The following is a 9,668-nucleotide window of genomic DNA, read 5'->3' as shown; positions in this document are numbered from 1 at the left end:
TTTAGTGATTCATATTGTTCTGATGGAAACCGAAGGGTACTCTCCCTCAACGTTTTGCAATTGTTCTTCTTGTGTTTAACGTAATGAACAGTATATTGTCAGTAACGGGGGTGGAGGTGCGGCAGGATCGTGAGGTTTCAGTGTGGGACATAGACACAGTAAGTCAAATATCCCCAGAACACGGGAGAACTGTTTGGTCCAGGATCACTGCCATCTTCTGTTTCTAAACCAACAAATGAAATTACTGGAAAATCTCAGCAAGTCTGGTAGCATCGTGGAAATATAAATCGATTTAAGACTTCGGGACTAGTGACACTTCTTTTCCATGTCTATCTCCACCTGCTTTTGCACGCTTTTCCTTTTTATTGAATGTCTCCTGACTTCCAACTTTATGTCAGCTTCTGTATTGTTACTTCCTCTCCAACCATTTTCCCAGTCTCCAATTTTGTATCAGAACTGTTCCATCTTTCACATTGCCCAGGACTTCTAACTGAACAAATAACTCTCTTTCTATTTCCTTAGATGGCCAGAGACTGGAAGGCAGTGTTGTTCCGAAAACTCATCCATGATTCACCCCGAGTCCACAGGGAGCAAGACGTTTACACACAGCAGAATACGACACCATGATCTCCAATCGCCCGATGCCAAATGAAAGCCGCCACTGCAGCTTCAATCAGGGCTTCCTGCCAAACCCTGGGACACAACTCGTGGAAACTCCTTTCTCATTAACTACTCCTCCCGTGGGAAAGGAACAAAACTTCCATTTTAAATTGGAAACGGCTACAGGAGATTGGTAGATTGTTCCTGTTCTTTGAACGTCTGATTAACAAAACTGCTGTCTTGAAAATAAGAAGTGGTACACGTTTTAGGCAGGAAGAACAAAGAAAATGTTGATTGTGAGGACTCTGTCTTGTCAGCAGATGGGAAATTCCCAATACTGTAAACAGAAATGATTGGGTTTCCAAAGGTAATTTTCCGACTGGTTTACTGTCTGCCAGAGTGACTGGAAATCACTTCATATGAAAATATTCAGGTTGAATCTTAAATGCCGGGACAAGTGTTAAATAGATTGTAATGTTGAAAGATGTGAATTATGTTATTTGTGATTGGGAGGAATGAGCTGGATCTTTGCAAATTGCTGTGCCAGGTGAATTATGCTCAGAATGAAATATCAAACTAATTCATCGTGTGCCAAGCCTGGATATCTCAGTTCAGCGCAATGTGAGTTGTTTAATCAGAGAGTCGTGCGTCCAAGCCCCATAATAGTCGTTTTCACTGTTTAATAGAGTTCCAGCTCTTCGTTCCACATGCAGAATTGCAAACCAACGCTGGTGGAGCATTCTTGTTGCTTTCGTTGACACATACGTCCTCCTGCTTTGATCACATGTCGGTTTCAGAGTGAAAACTGTCTGCACTTTACTGGAAGCGCCAGTGACAATTTTATCAGTGCAGCTGAAAATACTATGAATGATGTCCATTTCAAAACGTGAGATTCCACTACATCCGTGCATCATCCAAACTGTTCAAACACACATAAAGCGAATGGCCATTTGTTCGTGGTCTGACAGAGACGGCTTAATGTCTCATGGCTCCTGATCAAAAATTAACTGATTCAGAATGTGTTTATGGAACGGAACGGAGCTCTCACTGTACATTTTGCAATTGTTCTTGTTGTGTGCTCATGTACGTTTATGAAATGAACAGTTTATTGCCAGTAACGAGTGTGGGGGTGGGAAAGGATTCTGAGGTTTCAGTGTGGGACAGACGTGATCTGATCGAACGGGTAAGTCAAATATTCCCAGAACATGGGAGAGCTGATTGGTCCAGGATCACTCCCATCTTCTGTTTCAGAATCAACAAATGAAAATGCTGGAAAATCTCAGCAGGCTCCTGTATCTACTGCTCAGGCATTACAATATCAGTAAGAGATTGATAGAAATTTTACAGTACATGATCCGAACAGAAACTGTGCGTAAAACAATGTGGGGTTATAGCAGGCAGACGGCATGGATATGCTAACAGAGAATTGTACCTAAGTAACAATGAGAACTGCAGATGCTGGAGAATTCAGTGTAGATAAAGCATGGCATGGAAAAGGCACAGCTGGTCAGGCAGTAGCCGAGGAGCAAGAGAGTCAATGTTTCAGGCAGGACTCTTCTTCAGGACTGGGGAGGGGAAAGGGGACTGAGAGAAAATGGGTGGTGGGGGTGAGGCTGGGTGAAAGGTAGGCAATACGTGGATGAAGGTGGGAGGAGACAGTGATAGGTCGGTGGGGAGTGGATAGGTGGGAAGGAAGGCAGACAGGTAGATTTCCTTGAGAGGGCAGATCTGAGTCAGAGGGCTGGATCTGGAATCTGGATTAAATCAGTTAATCCAATGTTCATGTCGTGTGATTGTAGGATTTTGAGGCAGAAGATAAGGTTTTCCTGGCAATATCCTGGTAAATCTCATCTAAACCCTCTTCAGCTTAATAATCTCCTTCCTACAACAGAAGAGGCTTTATCAATGTCCTGCACAACCGCAGCCTGCCTTTCCAACTTCTAACCTCAATGGTTTGAGCAATGAAGGCACCTGTGCATATGTGCTGCAAACTTCAAAGCAGCTGCGGGTCCCTCCTTTTTACAACACTACCAACGCATTACCATTATTTGTATAAGTCCTCCCCTTGTTTATTTTACCAAAATGCATTAACGCACGTTTCTCCAAGTTAAACTCCATCTGCCATACCACAGCCCAGTGAGTGATATTACTGCACCCTCCCCCTCCCCATTCAGATTTAAAAGACCCTCTCCTCTCCAGAAGGCCTACAAACAGCAGCCTTTATTTTGCCAAAGACCCAGAGCGCAGGGTCTTTGCACTGGCAAAGGGAGGAGTGGGTAAGGAGAGCCTTGAAAGAAAACAATTGCCTTGTATCAATAAATGACTTTATGAAGAGGAAAACCCCATATTAGAAGTTGTAAATAGTGATCGTGTTTTTGGCCAGAAGATGTGCTATTTCTTCGTCTCTGCTGTTCAGTACTGATAACATTTCCAAATTCTTCATAGTGCAGAGTGTGTCTGCAGGATTTATTTCCCTAATATTGCAGACTAGAGGTAATAACCAATTAAGCTGGAAATCATAGACAAGTAATTAAAAATGTTCATAGTTTATCTCGATGGCATAGCACATAAACTCAACATCCTACAGCTGAGGCTAATACATTTTATTTGTTAAACAATGAGAACTGTTGCCTGTGTCTTTCTGTCATGTTAATTAGAATTTAATAAATCCATGCAGAGCTGAAACCTGACACTTAAAATATGACCCAGATTCTGGGCATGGTTTAAGTCTTATGTATGTGTAGCACCCTTGTCTCTGAGCCAGAGCCCTGACTTTGATTCCTGTCCATGAACTTGTGGTAGTATCATAATCTCTGGAGCAGATGATCTGGATTCAAGTCGTGCCTGTTGTGGAGGTGTGTCACAGCATGTCAAAACAGGCTGATGAACAAACACACAGGAGATTCATGCAGCGTTAAGGGCTATTGCTGAGTGGTGGTAGTGACCCTACCTCTGAGCCTGAAGGTCTAGGTTCAAATCCTACAGAGATGTTTCACCATATGTCAGAACTTTGATTAGATTCCCTACAGTGTGGAAATAGGTCCTTGAGCACAACAAATCGACACCGAACCTCTGAAGAGCAACCCACCCAGACATCTGATTAATGCACTTAATTCTAATGACAATTTAGCATGGTCAATCCACCTGACCTGCTTATTTTTGGATTGTGGGAGGAAACCAGATCACCTGGAGGAAGCCCACTGTGATACAGGGAGACTGTGCAAACTCCACACAGACAGTCACCCGAGTCTGGAACATGTTGATTAAAATTATTTTGGAATTGTGATTTAATGGAGAAGGAAGAGATGACAGTATTGAATTTCAGAATTTTGGCCTGGGATGACTGAAAGCACAACCATTACTGTTGATTGGAGTCACATCTGCACTTGCTAGACGTTTATAAAATTATGGGAAGAGTGAATAGTCAAGGTCTATTTCCCAGGATAGGGGAGTCCAAAACTACAGGGCATAGGTTTAAGGTGGGAAGAGAAAGATTAAGAGGGACGTAAATGACAACTTTTTCAGGCAGTGGTTGGTGCATTCGGTTGTATCATCCATATAAATGAAATAGGCATTCAGTTAAAACCACGAACTGAAATACCAGGAGAATCTCAGCAGATTTAACAGTGTCTATTCAGAGAGAATTAGAGACAAATATTTCAAAACCTCATCAGAACTCGGTAATCTCCCACTGGCACTGCCAAACTGGTTAGTTTCGACAACAGTTTCTGTTTTTGCTTCAGATTCCCAGAATCCACAGTTCTTTACATTAACCATTAAAGCAATGCTGAAACTTTTTTAATTGTTCGTCATACCAAAAGTTTCTGTTTGGAGAACATTTTCCTGACCCCATTAGAAACACGAAATGATGCAGCACAGAAAACAGATGCATTATGAACATCAATCACTGTCGCCCTGGGGCCACTGAACCAGTAACATTTCATTTAACAGTCGAATGAGCTGATACTTCCAACCTAACACCTTGGACGATCCTCGAAAGCAGTCTGTGATTGACCTCCAACTTCAAGCTGACATTCTCATAACGACAACTGTCCTCTATCAGTTTTACTTTTCCGAAATAAGGACTGTGACATTCATAATGGAGACATGGGAACAGTCTGATCCCATCCACGGCAGACACACCCATGTTACTGGGAACCAGCTCTGCTCTAATCGGGAATACCTCTCTTCGAACCTCTCAGTATCTTGTGTGGTATCGAGTATTTTCATTGTCCCACTGTCCATATGAGGTTTGTATTCCTCATGTACTTGACCGACAATTACTTCAATGTCTCCAATCAGTTCATGTCCTGAGAACATCAGAATCAATGTCCCGTCCTCTGAAAGAACGGGAAGTTGTCCTGACTGTTTCCGATCAGTCTGACAGTTCACCCTTCTTAATTCTCCTCTGAGTCCTTTTCCCAAAGAGTTTCTGAAAATTCACGAAGCTGGAGACTGGGTGACGTGCTTTACCTCCTTAACATTTTTTTCACCTGACAAGTGGCAATATTTTCCCAAAATCTGTTCACAATCGTCTGTATTTCATCATGTCCAGGGATGAGAATTCCCGTAGTGTGGAGGGATTCCCGATGTTGGTGAGTTTCGCTTTGGAGCAAAGATGGTTTGTCAGCAATTTCCTGCGGCTATTTGTAATGATGGGAAAATTAGTGATGGGGATTAGCTCTTCGACGAGCGGGGGGAAGTGTTGCCACTGACCAGAGTTAGTGAACGGAGGACTGGGGTAAAAGGAATCTATTCAAAAGCAGCACTTTTGAATAGATTCACAGTACATTCAAAGAATACTGCAAAATCTCGATGGGTCTGGCAGTAACTGTGCAAACAGAAACGGAGATAATGTTTTAAGTGTGTTGCATTTTTGATTAATAACTTGAGTTTGCTAAGTCTAATCAACTTGTTTGTTGAGACGAGGTTTCTGAACTATGAGTGAAAACTCGTCCTGTATGACATCACTGAAAACTGAGCCAGCAGAATTCGAACCTGTGGAGGGAAGCCCCAATGGATTCCTAATCCATCACCTGTATCACGCGGCCGTGACTACACGCGCGCAATGCTGTCTCAGTATGTCTGATGTAACGGAAATTTCCAACCTGAAACACCAGGACTTGGCTTTTCCTGGTACCCCAGTATTCGCTGTCACACTCTCTTGCTTTCGAAAGGAGAAGGATGCTGGGGTGCCAGGAAAAGCCAAATCGTGGTGTTTCAGGTTGGAACTTTCCATTACATAAGACATATTAAGACAGCATTGCGCGTGTGTAGTCATGGCTACATCAATTTGAATTGCACACATATTGATGAGAGATAAAGTGGATGGGTAGAATCCATTTTCATGTGCAGAGAGGGGAATAAACACAGCACTGAATCGCGAAAGAAAAATGTCCTTGCATTTGTCTAGCCCTTTCACTGCTGGCAAATCTGATGTGCAAATTAGGTCTACTATTTTTAATCAGAGATCAAAATATGAAATTGTTTCAAATACACGGAGCGGCAGTGGAGAGTGCAGACCTACCTTCAGGGGCTTATTCTGCCCTGATGTACACCCGCGAGAAATTGGAACGAGAGTGCGTTATCACAGCTGAAGGGATCAAACATTTAAGAAAATAATAAGGAGGATATTCACTCTTTGAGAGGGTAGAAAATCTGAGGGTTTCCTAACAACAGAGGGCTGTGAAGGCGAGGTATATTCAAGGCTGTGATAGACAGACATGGAGCATCACGGAGGTGAGGATAAAAACGGGGGTTGAGAATTAACCAAATCAGCCAAGATCTCATTGAATTTTGTCGCAGACTTGATAGGCTAAATTGCTTCCATCTGCTCTCGTATCTTTGCTGTCATTTGGAAGATGCCGGGCACCATTTTAAAAGAAGAAAAGCACAACTTTCGGGAGAGGTGGTTTCAGTCAAACTGAATCAAAATTATTTATTGAGAGAAAAATCACACTTGGCATTTTTCCAGATTTCTTTGCTAGTATGACGAGCAGAGTTGATCAAGGTTGCCTGATTGTACTTGTGCATGAAACAAACAAAGATTAGTGACATCATCTTCATTTTCTTTATGCCAAAAGTCATGTCTTTCCTGATGGTCACAACAAAGGAGATGGTTTCCAAGAAAAGACAGAGACTAAGTAAACTAATCGATGACCAAAATATGGCTCGCGTTGTTCTCTGGGACATATATGATTTATTGATTATTGTTATCCAAACTTTTTTTTACCATTGAACCGTGAGTGGGAGATGGGAAACTAAGATCACCCGTAACTATTGCCATCTTTTATCACTCACGTGTAGTATTTTTTTCTTGTACGTAGTGGTTACTGCGAGTGTACTTGTAAACTTCACCTGCGGATGACTTCTTTCCTCACCGTTCCTCATTTCTACACAAACACGTTTTACATCCTTATCTCCTGAATGAAAGTAATATGCAACCATTGGATAAATGTCACTATTACCTTGGCATTTCACATGCCTCCGTTTGTCACCTTCCAATGTTAATTAATAATTTGCCGTGTTGCAATTGCACACAATAAGAGATAACAAAATACAGGGAGGTGTACCAGATTTGCAAACGCACGTTATTGCAGCTAAAACGCAGGTTTCTGCCCACAATACGATCATGGAAGCATGCGCTGAACCGTCAGGAAGCACACAATAAGTCCAGTTCCAGAGGGCATGACAGGAACAGCACCAGAAAAACCACTAAAATACTTCTCTCGGCTAATATTTTGGATGTACTTCTCAATGAGCAATCGAGTTTTACATATGTTCCAACAGTAGTTACAACACAGGGAATTAACCAGTGCTGCAGACGGTCCAAGCCCCTGAATCAGAAACACTCAAAGCTCTACATACAACTACAAGAACAGCTTCCCGTGGCGTATACGGGCTGATTGAAGTTCATGATTGCAGCTCGCTAGTTGTCCGACTGTCTCTCTGATATAGCGTTTCGTGCAGTCCCTGCGTGGAATCTTGACAGCCACATTTGTCCTGCACAAGATGGGCATTGGATATTGTTTTCTGGTGAGCTTTCCCTCAGCGAGGCTGTTGATTTATGTGCTGTCGTAAATCCGAGTGTTCAGAGGAGTCTAGCAATCAGTTTCCAGAAATTTATTTTAATAAAGGGAAGCATGGTTTTTCCATTGCTTTATGGTATATCCTAGTTGACAATTTAGTGTGCCAGACATCTGGGAATGCAGTTGTGGGATACATATTCTTGGCAAAGAATTTGTGTGGCCGTCACTAATTGCCATGGCCAGCTGTCCCTAGTAGCTATACGTACAGACAGCAAGCATCCTTGAGAGCAGCACAACAGTGATAGGACAGGGAAATCAGAAGGCAGCCAGAGAATTTCTAGAAGCAGGGCACCCATCCATGAATTCCATCAATAAACACATTGATCAGGATCCAATCTGCAACACCAACAACTGGACCCAGCGGCAATGAAACTAAATCAATTCCAACCGCCACAGTACAGTAGGCTTCACAACAGGCTCTACAACCCGGAGGATGTTACCCAGAACTGTGAGGATTCCACTTCCCAGCTCCGCACAACATTCCAACAACATCTCCATGAAGCACACGTTCTTCGCATCTTTCTGCTCCAAAGAACTCCGATCTTTCACAGCAGACAATTGTACAGTGAACTCCCGCATGCAAGGTGAGGATGCCAAACCCAACACGATCAATAATGGCAGTGAGAGCGAGGGCAACAAGTTCCATTGTCATATGGACAGCCACAAGTACTCTCTTTGAAAGGTACCTTTAAATATGATAGTCTGTGCAGCAGATTAATCGGGGAACAAAATAGCCTGCGCTGGCTATTCATATTTCAGACAATTTCTTTTATTCACCGTTTTCGCTGAAAGTGAATGGATATTACTATTTCATTGCTGATATGAAACCATCACCTATCGCATTCCCAACGCCCCTCCCCCAAGTCCCTCCTCCCTACCTTTTATCTTAGCTTGCTTGGCAGACCCTCCTCATGAGACATCTTCCCCATGTCCGCTTCTATCCAGGTCCCTCAGTATTTTATACGTTTGAATCCAATTCTGCCACCCCCACTGAAACCTCATCGAGTACAGACCCAGTATCTTCACTGCTCCCCATATGACAAGTATTTCATTCCTGGGATCTTTCTGAGTAACCTGTTTCCATTATCCCCTCACATCCCTCATCCAGACTGTTAATGTATAGCATGTACAGTGTGGTCCAAACACTGACCGTTGTGGAGCTCCACTTGTCACTGGCTTACTCCTTTATACCCGCTCTCTATTTTCTGACAGTGCTATGCGTATTGTTCTGAGAGCGAGATGTCATTTCAAAAACACTGGTGGAATTGTTTTCATGTCTGCTGTAGACAACAGGGTAGATAAAACGGAGGAATGGTTTATTGGATTTTCAACAAGGTCCCACTGAAGAGGTCGATAAGCAAGATTGAGACTTGTGGATGAAATATGGATTGGGAATTCTTCAACAGACAGAAAACTAAGCGGGATTAAATGGATTAGTGCTTGACCCCCAACTAATCACAAATGGATTTGATGGATGGACAAAATCTAATGTTTCATATTTGTTGGTGATACAAAATTAGCTGGGAATGTGGGTTGTATGGAGGAAGCAAAGGGGACGTGAACAGTCTGTGAATTGCCCATTTTCAATTCAATGATGTGATGTGGCCATCAGTGGCAAGGCCATAATTTCTTTCCCATCTGTAATTAACTGGAGAAGTTGGTGGTGATCTGCCTTCCTGACCAACTGCAATGCTTTGGGTATAGGGACAGACACAGTGCTGGGAGGATGGAGTGTGGTTTGGAGGGTACCTTGGAAATGCCGGATTTCCTGTGCACCTGGAACTCCTGTCATTCTAAGTTATAGTTGTTCCGAGTTTGTGAAGTGTTGTTGAAAGTGCCTTCCTGAGTGACCTCAGTGCAGCTCGTTGATTTATTTTTAAAAATCCTTCCTTCATTCATTCCTTCATGGACATGAGCATTGTTGGCTTTTGAGTTGTCCCTGAGAAAGTGGTGGTGCGCTGCCTTCTTGAGTGACGACAC

The sequence above is a fragment of the Chiloscyllium plagiosum genome, unplaced genomic scaffold (genome assembly GCF_004010195.1).
Source record: "Chiloscyllium plagiosum isolate BGI_BamShark_2017 unplaced genomic scaffold, ASM401019v2 scaf_9082, whole genome shotgun sequence".
Lineage (NCBI taxonomy): Eukaryota > Metazoa > Chordata > Chondrichthyes > Orectolobiformes > Hemiscylliidae > Chiloscyllium > Chiloscyllium plagiosum.
This window is presented reverse-complemented; position numbering follows the sequence as displayed.